The 6,055-nt window shown below is 39.4% G+C and overlaps 1 long non-coding RNA gene across 1 annotated transcript; it reads left to right on the forward strand.

Annotated features, from left to right (window-relative positions):
• The first annotated feature begins 2,345 nt into the window (after positions 1 to 2,345).
• Positions 2,346 to 4,033, forward strand: LOC129446318 (uncharacterized). Its single transcript, XR_008645158.2, has 2 exons — positions 2,346 to 3,031; positions 3,821 to 4,033. It is a non-coding gene; the product is annotated as an uncharacterized lncRNA (long non-coding RNA).
• Positions 4,034 to 6,055: the final 2,022 nt, after the last annotated feature.

The following is a 6,055-nucleotide window of genomic DNA, read 5'->3' on the forward strand; positions in this document are numbered from 1 at the left end:
CAAGTTCGTCCTGTTAGGAACGACACAACTCAAGAATCCCAATGCAGAGGGTTTTTAATGAAACACAGTATCAGTGAGTATGTATAATGGAAAAACACTCAATGTCTTCATGTAATGTATGTGTGTATGTATGTATGTAAATGCAAAACACTCTAAGTGGGAAACACTGATGGGCTGTAGGACATCCACTTTAAATAAACACTCGATGTAATCCTCACAGGGCACAGAGAGAGATTCCTGGCGGGACAATGAGAGAGAGAGGCGGTCAATACTTCAGCAGAGTCCGTGCTGGACAGCGCACTGTAGCAGTCCGAGTGAAGCGCAGAATTACGCGCCCGAGAGCGCACTGCGGCTGGACAGCGCAAGGTGTAGAGCAGTGCTCAGAGATTCCACAGACAGAGTGTTCACAGAGGAATGACGGTTGACACACCAATCGGGAGAGACTGACGGCAGGACGGGGAAATCTAAAGAGGCAAAGGCAGCAGAGAGCTCGGTGAATAATCCAATAACGAGAAACAGATACTAGACACAACAGGACTGGAACTAGACAAGCTAGCGGGCAGGTACATACAAAGACGAACTTGCAAGGAACAAAGGAAACGAGGGGAATTTAAATCAAACCGGATTGGACAATAATAAGAATCAGGTGCGGGACGCAGGTGAGAGAAGTCAGAGGTAATGAGATCACCAGGTGGAAGACGCGCACGTGTGGAGCTTTCAAAACAAAAACACAACACATAGTGAAACAAAGACAAAACAGCCAATAAGACCGAAATCATAACACATACCGATTTTCTTGTCAATCGGGCAAAAGCTCTAGGACGAGCAGTGATGGGAATAACGGCGTTATAAGTAATTGGCTTTAGTAACTGCGTTATTTTTTCAGTAACGAGTATTTAAATAAATTACTGTTTCCCCCGTTATAACGCTGTATCGTTACTGACATTAAAATGCTGCGCGTTACTAAAATTGATCTCACTGTAGTGATTTTCACCCACGTATGCTCGCTCTCTCAGCCAAACACTATTTTTCTCTTGTGTGTGTATGTGTGTGTGTTGGGAGAAACATAACTGATGATGATTGGTGTGTGTGTGTGTGTTAGAGGGGGTGGGAGAACCACATAGCTGATGGTGATTGGCTTAGTTTCCATCGTTAGCCAACCAGAGGCAGAGTTCACAAGCAGACATGCACACTCATACAGCTCGAGTCAGAGCGAGCAGTGTAAAAAAGTCTGAGCAACTTTGTCACTTTGTCGCTAGATTTAGCAACTTTCTATCACTTTAGCAACTTTATAGGACAAATCTAGCTATCTTTTCTGGCGTGGTTGGAGACATTTGTAGACTGACATGAAAATATGTGTCATTTTCTCTTCTCAACAAGCAGCGGTGCTGCTGCTGCTGTGCCCCATCTCAAAGCACTGACATGCAGCCCGGTCATCGCGCATCCATCACTCCGAAAACACCGGCGACAGGGCGATGGCAAGCACAACAAGCTCAAAGGTAGCGGTTGCAAACACGAAGTATAAAGCACTACTTTTCCATTGATGAGGTGAATGGCAAGAATGTTTGTGTAATGTGCAACTTATGCCCCTGAAGAAAAAATCTTTCCACATCTGTGGCAAGTAATTCTGATCTAATAAAGCACCTCGCATCGTCACATGCTGCCACAAAATTAGTGATTTCTCTTTAGTATCCATTTGAGTCATTTAACATATTTAATTTTGTAAGGGGCATTCAAGTTATTTGAAATATTAGAATTTTTTAAGCAACGCAATAATTACTTTTCCTGGTAATTAATTACTTTTATAATAATGTAACGCAGTTACTAACTCAGTTACTATTTGTGAGAAGTAATTAGTAACTATAACTAATTATTTTTTTTAAAGTAACGTTCCCAACACTGAGGACGAGTTCCCAAAAGTAGGTTTTACGAATAACTCAAAATGTTTTTTTCCAATCGAATCGTCTTGAGCCAAGGAATCAGAAGAAACAAGAATTTCGTTTTTACGGGTCAGAAGTTATAAGCAAAAATGTAAGTGCAACTTCGGACTGTTGGTGGCGCTAGCGGGTTAGAAATAGAGACTCCAAATTTGCTGTGGGGACACATTGGACTGTCCTTTATCAGTGTGCCAAATTTCATAACTTTCCTACGTTCGGTTCTATGGGCTGCCATAGACCGCAATGGCTGAAGATGAATAATAATAATAGGAAAACTAACAAATCCAATAGGGGTCTTCGCCCATTCTGGGCTTGAACCACTGATCTATATAAATGACTGGATTGCGCACGAAGTCACAACTGTGAAGCCACCGTGCCGCCATGTTGGTATACCCAAACATTCTATTAACCCCCAGGGGTCCAAAAACGCGGGGACGCGTTTTGACGTGTTTTCTCCTTATCATAGCAGAATCAACTTAAAATACTCCATCATTAATAATCAAACACTTACGTGTTTGACATCATTTGAAACTCTGAAGGGTCCTCTTAAATTAGTGTACATTCACAATAACAACAGATCTTTGTGTTTTTGTCAAATAAAGAAAATAAACAGGGTGCTCATTCAGACATTTCTGTCTCCGCCAGCTGTCTCTCAAATCACGTTACAAAAATTAGTTGAAACTCCGCGAATACTCGTCACACAAACATAATACACATATCCAAAGAAAGCCTGAAATGTCTACTTTCAAACAAGCTAATTATTATCAAAAACAAATATTTCCTGTTTATATAATCTGCATTGAAGTAAAGAGAGTACCGTTTTTCCTAGCTGAGCTCATTATCTATAATGCGGTCACGCCCACACGCTGTTGACATGGTAATGAAGAGACGAGCTGTTCAAACCAGCAAAGCGTAATGTTTGATAAGATTTAAAGACTTTAGCGCATGTTTGGATTATAAACTTTATACACACACGTGAGGAATATCTTCATTTATGTCTGGACATTGATGAAGAGAAGCGTTTATCTTTAACGTTACCTAAGAAGAAGAACAATGGAAGACGCAATGGAGGCGGATATATTCCTGAAGAAACTGTAAGTAATTTGTCTTCATTTATATTTGCTATCATGTAATATGTTATGGCGTATGCAGTTCAGCCTACATAAGCAACCTCAACAGACTGCACGCCTCGGATTGAAAAACGTTCGCATTGTTTACAAACGAGTAACTTACGCGTGATCACGTAACGTTAATGGCGGATTTCATTGTTTGCTGTACAGTGTTAGACACAGTTATTCACTTTCGTATCCTTCATGGCAACTTTGTGTAATGCTGCACTGCTGTGTCTTTTAAGTGTGTGCTGTAAGATTCCATGTTTACATGCTTATTTACAAACGAGTACGCGTGATCACGTAATGGAGTATTTCATTGTTACATGCTGTACAGTATAAACTTTAGTATACTTCATGGAAAATTTGAGTAATGCTGCACTGGGGGGGGGGGGGGTCTGCTGTAAGATGATATTGTGTACATGCAACGCATTCCATACATTGGGTTTTACACGCGACACCGTTTTATTATGAGCTCCGCGTTGTTTACACGGAGACTCGCCTTTTTTTTCAAATTATAAATTTACCTTGGCCAGTCTACCTAGGTGTGTGAAAGACACATATCACGTGACCAAATGGTGGCGCAGCGGTAGTGCGTTAGGCCGCCATGTGGTAGACCCGGGTTCGAAACCCGCCTAGGCCAAGTTTTTTTTATACAGTATATTGAGTTTAGGCGACCACCGTTACAAGTGCTATCATTTACCCATCAGTTATGTATGTAAGGGTATTTCTGTGGACAATTTATGCTAACAGCTGTTCATAACTCTCTTACAGGTCTGCATCCCTCTCATCAGTAAACTATGAAGTGGAAAAACATATTCACACTCTTTGGACATAAAGTTGTATGGTAACATGAGCCACATGAAGTTTACAGCTCTGTTGTTTATCAGTTTCTTATACAAGTTAAGTTTTTGAATAGGGTCCTACTGACCTTCATTTCTATTTTGATTATATTGTTAACTTCTTAATAAACCTCAAACAAACATGTTCATTTGTCCTCACATTCTTTACTGTAGTTCCCTCCTCCCTCATTATGCAGCTCATTATGCAGCTCATTATGCGAGCCTTTGTTTGCTAGCTGTCAATCAATCCTTCTCGCATATGGCCCCTCTAAACAAAAAGTGTCTTACAATTTCTAAATCAATATTCTTGTTTATGTGAATGAGTAGGCAGGATGATTTTCACATCATTTTAAAGAAAAAACTCTAGACTACTAGATTCTGTTTAGGAAAGTCTTGTTAAAACATGTTTAGTATGAGTTTTGTGGACTTATATCAGTGACTTAAAATTTTAGCTTTTTAAAAAACCACGCATAAACCTTTTTCTCTCAAAAATACAAACATGTACATACATGTAGCTCATATAATATTTTAGCCCAGTTTGTGCTGAACACAGTGGTATGAGACACTTGCCATTATTATGTTTTAAAGCAACTGAAAAAAGACCAAATGTAAGAGCATGTCAGAACCTCTGACAGTGTCCCAAAATGGTCGGACCCCAGAGGGTTAAATCAATGGACGTGATCAGATTTTAATGATAAAACATCACTTTACTAGTCTTCGTTTTTATATCTGAAATTATCCTGTACATTATTACAACACAAACGTCCTAAGCATGTACATAGTTATTTACTGAAAGTTGTACATTTTAGTTTTTAATCAGTTATTATACATTCATCTTCATTACAGTATCAGATCAGCAGACAGACCGCAGCATATTTAGTATTAATGACAAACGGGCTCATTCTGAAATCTAAGTAAATAATTATACTTTGTACCGTATGTGCATGCAATAATTTGATGGTTTTATGTTATCTAAACTTACAAGTTACCTAAACTTATTTAGAGAAATAACGCTGACCGTGTAGCTGAATGTCAAAAAAAAATTATTTATACCCGTGTCATTAACAGAACGCAGCAGACAAGGGAACCACACACGTGACAATCCGAACACCTATTTTGAATTGGCACATCCTCGGGAGAGCAGTCACGAGCCGCCACTGATCCAGTCTGGTGTTGTGGAGATCTCAAAGTCTCCTCCATTTACACTTTAGTTTACCGAATACTCTGCCACTGCTTATCTTAGAGTTGTTCAGTTGGTCCTGCAAGGTGTGAATACGTTGTCCCACTTCAGGGTCATGATGAAAGGGTAAACTTGCCCAATATAGGCACTATTGCAAAAAAAATTGATTTCCTCAGAATTCTTGCATCATGCACCTTGCCGGGTGCACCCACAAATATGTTGCGAAAACTCCCAGTCTCATCCCGTTCTTCTGCTTTTACATTGTTTTGCATATTTGTACATTATTATTGAAGTGACATTACTGTTCTGTTGAAAATGTATGTGTGAACCTTTTAAATGGACCTGTTTGGTTAAAATAAATATATAGCCATAACCTGCTATACCACTTGTTTCACATATGTTCTGTGAATGAACAGTCGCTTTGCCTATACTTTTTTGGACATCTTATGTGTTCACCTGTTTGTTTAAAATAAATGAATAGTCATAGACTACTATACCATTTGCATCAAATATAACCTTTTGTGTTACGTGTTAACCTGTTTGGTTGAATGACATGCATTGTCATGGCCTACTATATAATTTGTATAAAAATATGATGTATTTTTATAGTACTAGTCAGGGGTCTAAATTAATAAAAACGTACTAGCCAGTTTGGCCAGTGATGCATGAGGCATTGCATGCATGATACATAAAGCTCTGTTTTCTGACATTTATCCCTCTGGCAGCACTTCCTACATTTTACATGAACACTGTGCCGTAATGCTACTTGATGATGTTTCATACACCCATTGGCTGCGCGCAGAAACCATGGAAACCATGGAAATGAACAGAGTGCATCCACCAAACACAAGGAAGGTGACACGTGCCCCAGCACGTGTTTAATGGTAAACAAATTTGGCTTGCTCAAGTTCGGTGCCTGAGATCTAACATAACCGAAACCCTCCTTACAGCTTAAATTCGAATTAAACAGTCTACAAAGATCTGAGC

This window comes from Misgurnus anguillicaudatus, chromosome 3 (genome assembly GCF_027580225.2).
Source record: "Misgurnus anguillicaudatus chromosome 3, ASM2758022v2, whole genome shotgun sequence".
Taxonomy (NCBI): Eukaryota; Metazoa; Chordata; class Actinopteri; order Cypriniformes; family Cobitidae; genus Misgurnus; species Misgurnus anguillicaudatus.